The 6,000-nt window shown below is 58.1% G+C and overlaps 1 protein-coding gene across 1 annotated transcript in view; it reads left to right on the top strand.

Moving 5' to 3' along the window:
* Positions 1-1,215: 1,215 nt before the first annotated feature.
* GLIS2 (GLIS family zinc finger 2) overlaps positions 1,216-6,000 on the top strand; it is a 54,587-nt gene continuing 49,802 nt past the window's right edge. Inside the window, exon 1 of the mRNA XM_038763602.1 lies at positions 1,216-1,342. The gene's annotated coding sequence lies outside the window, so the exon portion shown is untranslated. The remainder of the gene's footprint in view (positions 1,343-6,000) is intronic.

Here is a 6,000-nt window from a genome sequence, read left to right as displayed (position 1 = left end):
TTTTGTTCTCCGTCTCCCCCTTCTAGACCGTGAGCCCGCCGTTGGGTAGGGACCGCCTCTACGTGTTGCCAACTTGGACTTCCCAAGCGCGTAGTCCAGCGCTCTGCACATAGTGAGCGCTCAATAAATACGATTGATGATGATGATTGTAAGAAGCAGCGTGGCTCAGCGGATAGAGTACGGGCTTGGGAGCCACAGGTCATGGGTTCTAATTCCGGCCCCGCCACTTGTCCGCTGTGTGACTTTGGGCGGGGATTATCACTCTATTTATTGATTGATTTTATCTGTACGTGTTTATTCTAATTATTTTATTTTGTTAACATGTTTTGTTCTCCGTCTCCCCCTTCTAGACCGTGAGCCCGCTGTTGGGTAGGGACCGCCTCTACGTGTTGCCAACTTGGACTTCCCAAGCGCGTAGTCCAGCGCTCTGCACATAGTGAGCGCTCAATAAATACGATTGATGATGATGATTGTAAGAAGCAGCGTGGCTCAGCGGAAGGAGTACGGGCTTGGGAGCCAGAGGTCATGGGTTCTAATTCCGGCCCCGCCACTTGTCAGCTGTGTGATTTTGGGCGGGGATTATTACTCTATTTATTGATTGATTTTATCTGTACATGTTTATTCTAATTATTTTATTTTGTTAACATGTTTTGTTCTCCGTCTCCCCCTTCTAGACCGTGAGCCCGCCGTTGGGTAGGGACCGTCTCTCTGTGTTAACAACTTGGACTTCCCAAGCGCTTAGCCCAGCGCTCTGCACACGGTAAGCGCTCAATAAATACGATTGAATGAATGAATGACTGAATGAATGAATGACCGGGGCCGGGGCTGTCCTAGCGCTGCCGTCCAGCAGGGGGCGGGGCCCGGTCCGGCCTGTAGGGGGCGTGTCCCCAATGCCGGGGGCGGCCTGTAGGGGGCGCGTCCCCCGGGCGGGGGCGGGGCCTAGGCCCGGCCGTGCCCGGGATGGGGCACAACCCGATGGGAGCCGGTCCTTTTTCGACAGCTCCGCAGGGCGGCCATCAATCAGCTCCTCCTCCTCCTCCTCCTCCCCCTCCTCCCCCTCCCTCTCCCCGAGCAGGCGGGAGCCTCCGGGCCCCTCTCCCGTTCCCGTCCCCTCCTCGGGGAGAGAAAAGGACCCCCTCCCCCATCCCTCCCTCCCTCCCGACCCCCGGGCCCAGGGAGAGGGGTGCTCAGCGAGGACCGTCTGTGTCTCCCTCCCGAAGCCATCCCCGTGCGGCTCGGCCGCTGCCCCCCTCCCCGTCCTCAGCTGCAGATGTGGCTTGTCTCCGGGAGACAGAGCCTTCCGAGCCCCCGGTGCCCGCAGCCCCCAGGACCCCGACCCCAGGTAAGTCGCAGCCCCTGCCCTCCTCCTCCTCCTCCTCCCCCCCACCTCCCTTCAAATCCCTACCGAGAGCTCACCTCCTCCAGGAGGCCTTCCCACACTGACTCCCCCCCCACACAGCACCTGTATGTACGTATTTATTACTCTATTTTACGTGTACCTATTTATTTCATTCGGTTAATTTGTTTTGTCTCCCCCTTCCAGACTGTGGGCCCGCTGTTGGGTAGGGACCGTCCCTAGATGTTGCCAACTTGGACTTCCCAAGCGCCTAGTCCAGCGCTCTGCACACAGTAGGCGCTCAGTCAATGTGATTGAATGAATGAATGAATGACGCGATCTATATGCGCTTAGTCCAGTGCTCTGCACACAGTCAGCGCTCAATAAATACGATTGAATGAATGGATGGGTGAATGAATTTATCACTCTATTTGACTTATACGTATTTATTTGCTTTATATGTTTTGTTTTATTGTGCGTCTCCCCCTTCTAGACTGTGAGCCCGCTGTTGGGTAGGGACGGTCTCTATATGTTGCCAACTTGGACTTCCCAAGCGCTTAGTCCAGTGCTCTGCACACAGTCCGCGCTCAATAAATACGATTGAATGGATGGATGGATGGATGAATGAATTTATTACTCTATTTTACTTGTACATATTTATTTGGTTTATATGTTTTGTTTTATTGTCCGCCTCCCCCTTCTAGACCGTGAGCCCGCTGTTGGGTAGGGACCGTCTCTATATGTTGCCAACTTGGACTTCCCAAGCGCTTAGTCCAGTGCTCTGCACACAGTCAGCGCTCAATAAATACGATTGAATGAATGCATGAATGACCCCCCCCCCCCCCCACCAGCTCCGGTGAACCGGAAAACTTCAGCGGGGAAGTTACCCCTCCCCTCCCCCACTTCGTGGGAGGGGGCTCAATTTGGGGACCGGAGGGTGGGGGGTCCCGCTCAACCCCGAGGCAGGAAGCCGGCTGGATCCCGAGGCAGCCCCTCCCCGGACCGCCGGACCTTCATTCTCATTCGATCGTATTTATCGAGCGCCGACTGTGTGCAGAGCACTGGACTAAGCGCTGGGGAGAGGACAAATGGGCATCAGATAGAGACGGTCCCTACCCAACCACGGGCTCCCAGACTAGAAGGGGGAGCCTCCTCCCTCCCTTCTAGGGAGCCCCCCAGGAATGGTGTTTTGGGGCAAGGAGGGGGCGGGTCTCCCCCGTACATGCCCATCGGATGGGTGGGCATCGCCTCCCGAGGACCCCGGGCACTCCCAGTCGTGGGGGCCTGGTCCCGGGGTTCAGGAGAGGGGGCACTGCCCGAGGGTAACTGCGCCAGGGCTCCGAGCAAAGGAGGAGCTCAATAATCACGACCGGTGGATTGAGGGGCCGGTGGTCAGTTGGGGAACCAGTAGGCCGAGCGCTTAGAACAGTGCTTTGCACATAGTAAGCGCTTAATAAACGCCGTTATTATTAGAAAGGGAGAAAAGGGTCCTCGGGCCTGGTGGGAAGAAGCAGGGGATGGGTTTGGTGGGGAGGGGCAGGGAGCCTCTGGGGCTCAGGGAGAGCGTTCTTTTGTTGGGTCCCCGGAGGTGGGGTGCAGGTGGGCCCTGAAGGAGACGACCCCCGTGCTCCCCACTTCTCCAGGGGGCCGGCACCTGCAGCCCCTGGCCCGCTGCCCAGCCCGGGCTGGGCTGGGGTGTCCCCTGTGCCCGATTTCAAGCGTCAGAGCACCGGGAGGGCGGCGTCTTCCAGGGGAAACCGGCCGAGAATGGCATGGATCTAGTCCGTTCTCTGGGTGACGTTTGGAGGGAGAAGATGCCGCTTGAGGCCGAGCTGGGACAGGCCCGTGCTCCCCCTCGGCCCCCCCATCCCCTTCCCATCAACCGGACCCTTCCGTGGGGCTTAACTCGGCCGACAGCGTGGTAGGAAGCAGGCCCGGGGGACTGTATCTGCCCCTGAGGCAGGGCTGGAGTCTGACAGCTAGACGTCAGCTCCGATTTAGGGAGGTGCCAGGCGGGATCCCCACCCTCACGCAGATGCCCAGTGGGTTGCTCTGGTGTCTGTGGTGAGGGGCCGTTCTCCCATTCCCCCAGCGAGTCCCAACACCATCAAGCAGGCTGAGCTTGGGGGGGGACACCTAGATGCTTCTTTGCCAGGGGCCGGGACTTCATTGTCTGGGTGGCCAGTTCCGTCTCACCTCCCCGCCGCCCCCGCCCCCCGGGCTCTCCTCTTCCCAGCCCCCTTAGCTTCCATCACACACGGATGCCTCCGGCTTCCTGTCCCAGTCTGCTGTGCAGCTGTTAAGCCTGGGTCTCCGCAGGACCTGGGAACCTGGCAACACCCTTCCCCCAGTGACCTCTTTGCTGATTGCTTCCCCCCTGCCTCCCCCCAAGGGCCTCAGCCCCTCTATCCTGACCTGCTGCTGCTCTCAGCCCCCTCCCCTCGCTGGGGGAGGGGCGGCACCTGGGGAGCAGGGGTTATCTCTGAGCTGGCGGGGCCCCTCTCCTCTCTGCTTCCAACCCACTGGGGTTTCTCAGGTCGCCGGCCCTCCACCCTTCCTAGCGCAGACTCAGACAGACAAGCTTCCCTCTGCCCATCTGCCGGCTTCTTACAGTTCAGCACTACCGTCTCCTCCTCCTCATTCTCCTCCTCTTCTTCTTCTTCCTCCTCTTCCTCCGCTGAGCTGTCTCCCTCCCCTTTCAGGGGTCCAGGTGGGGAGCTGCAGGCTGCCAGCTGGGAGGAGGCTGAAACCCTCCAGAAGGACTTCCCTGCAGAGCTGTGCCCTGCTCCAAGCCCAGCACCCCAGGCCCCCAGCAGAGGGGACTAGGCCACCAGCCCCTGCGGGAAGACCCCCGACCCTGATGAAGGAAAGCAACAGTTCCTCTCTCCCAGTTTCACAGTCCTTTTCTCCGCACAATTCCTTCCCCTGACTCCAGGGACTTCTCTCTCAAGCTGCCGTTAGTAGTGACCCTGCGACCTCCGTGCCAACCTCCCACCACACACTCCCTCGCACACATGCACACAAACACACACACTCATGTCTGTGCCCTTTGACCTTCAGCTGTAAATCGATCCAGCCCAGGCTCCTTGCCCCGAGTATGAACCTGTCCCAGTCTTCCCATTGGAGCATCTCCCAGGTTCCTCCCTGCCTGCTCTGTCTCTCTGGGAGAAAAAAGCTGCTGCTGCCCCCTTCCCTTTGTAAGCAGGGCCCAGAGGAAGGGGGAGGAAGGGGGCGACAGCCAGACTGTGAGTCACCAGAACTTCCAGGCATCAGGGCAGTTGAAGTCCAAGCCCTGAATCTTGGTTTACCACGGCATCCGAGATTTCGGGGCGGGGGAGAGGAGATGATTGTGGTTATTGATCGGGGAGGGGTTCGAGGCTCCCGATCATCCATTGATTGTCCACTGATTATCGATGGGTCCCAGGGAAGCAGGGGGAGAATGAAGTGTGATCATTTAAACCCCCTTTTAACAAACGGTTATAACATCCACTCCCACCAAACGTTTATACCCGAAGTAGGAACTGGTAACAAAATTGATCGGTTTGAGTTCTCTCCTTTTCCTTCCTCGGCACACCCTCTAGTGGAAGTGCTCCCAAGCAGTGAAATGGCTAGAAGATGGGCAGTGTGGGGGCGTTGGGGAGAAGTGGGGAGGGGGGCAGGGATCTAGGGAGAGAGAGGACGACAGATTAGAACAAAGGATCCAAATATGCCACACGTACTGGATAATCAGGCCCCGAATGATTGAAAGTTGTCTCCGCTCCTCCCACCAAATCGCTCAAGACCCTCTAATTCTTTCAGCCCTTTCCGGAGATCCACCCGCCACCCCCATGGTGGCCCTTGCCTGGGGTCGGGATCACGTGGCCACCCCACTCGGTCTTCAGTGTTTTGAGCATCGTGGGGTGAAGAACTTTTTGTCTTTCTTACTTTCCTGGATGAAATTTTCGTCAACCACAAGTCTAATGTAATCAGGGAGTGTGTGGATTTCCAGAATGGAGTGGGAGAGTAGCCTGAGGCGGTCGCAGAATAAGCCACAACTCCATGGGGCCCCTGCCCAGATGGGAAATGTGTGTGTGTGTGTGAGTGTGTAGGGGGGAAGAAAGAGAATAGCTGAGGCTGAGTAGCCCTCCCCTCCTCCACCTCCCCAGAGGGGGGAAAGAAGAAAGCTGAAACATAGGAGAGTCCTCAGGGGCAGGGGCAGGATCTTTGTGCAACCTTTGCAGGAGTGACCCCTGGAAGGTTGGGTGGGGGCAGGGGCCAGAAACCAAGAGGTGGCATCAAAGTTAGGAGGAACAGACCCCGTGGCCCCTGCCTCTTTTGACTTGGCATCTTTCCCAGGGCAGGAGCAGGTGTCTGGGGATGTTATGCTCACTGCTAAACTACAGAGCCTTCCTGAGGAAGAAGGAAGTCAGGCCTGAATCTCCTGCCCGTCTGGCCCACCCTTCTTCCAGTCCTCCTTCCTTTGGGTGGGAGGCTGCTTGTCTGGCTGAGGGGATAAGTTCCTGGGTGTGGAGGGGTTGGAATGGGCTGGGCCGGCACCTAGGAAGTAGGAAAGTAGTGGGGGCGTGGAAAGGCAGCGTGGCCGAAGGCAAAGAGCCCAGTATGGGGGATTAGGAGACCTGGCTTCTAGTCTCAGCTCCACTACTTGCCTATGACGAGTCCTTGGG

The sequence above is a fragment of the Tachyglossus aculeatus genome, chromosome 21, assembly GCF_015852505.1.
Source record: "Tachyglossus aculeatus isolate mTacAcu1 chromosome 21, mTacAcu1.pri, whole genome shotgun sequence".
NCBI lineage: Eukaryota > Metazoa > Chordata > Mammalia > Monotremata > Tachyglossidae > Tachyglossus > Tachyglossus aculeatus.
Note: the sequence above shows the minus strand (reverse complement) of the source record. Positions and strands in the feature narration are given on the sequence as shown.